The following is a 420-nucleotide window of genomic DNA, read 5'->3' as shown; positions in this document are numbered from 1 at the left end:
AACCGTTGGTTAAGGAAGTCCGCTCAGTCATATCAGAGACAGTCACAGTTACAGGAGCGTATTTGAGAACTCATAGACTGTCTTTTGTTTTCTGTTTGGTTGCAGCATTTCTGATTATAAAAATAAAATCCTCTTACACCTGGATCACCAGCGTGGGCATGCAGTGTGTAACATAAGCCCAGCTTGTGTGCTTGGTTAAATGTTAGCATAATAAATAGAGCAGTGCAATGTTTTTCGTTTTTAGATGATGTATTTTTCTGTCTCACAGGCCCGGCTAGCTCAGTCGGTAGAGCATGAGACTCTTAATCTCAGGGTCGTGGGTTCGAGCCCCACGTTGGGCGATGTAGATTTTAGAAGGATCTGCACAAGAATAGGAAACAAGCTGCAAAGCATCTTCATTTCTGAGAGGGTACATGTAAG

General features: G+C 42.9%; 1 non-coding gene across 1 annotated transcript; it reads left to right on the top strand.

Moving 5' to 3' along the window:
- The first annotated feature begins 268 nt into the window (after positions 1-268).
- trnak-cuu (transfer RNA lysine (anticodon CUU)) lies at positions 269-341 on the top strand. The gene has a single exon. It is a non-coding gene; the product is annotated as a tRNA-Lys (tRNA).
- The last annotated feature ends 79 nt before the right edge of the window (positions 342-420 follow it).

This window comes from Seriola lalandi, unplaced genomic scaffold (genome assembly GCF_002814215.2).
Source record: "Seriola lalandi dorsalis isolate HSWRI2012SDOR001 ecotype SW California unplaced genomic scaffold, Sedor1 jcf7180001971095, whole genome shotgun sequence".
NCBI classification, from domain to species: Eukaryota; Metazoa; Chordata; class Actinopteri; order Carangiformes; family Carangidae; genus Seriola; species Seriola lalandi.
This window is presented reverse-complemented; position numbering and strand designations above follow the sequence as displayed.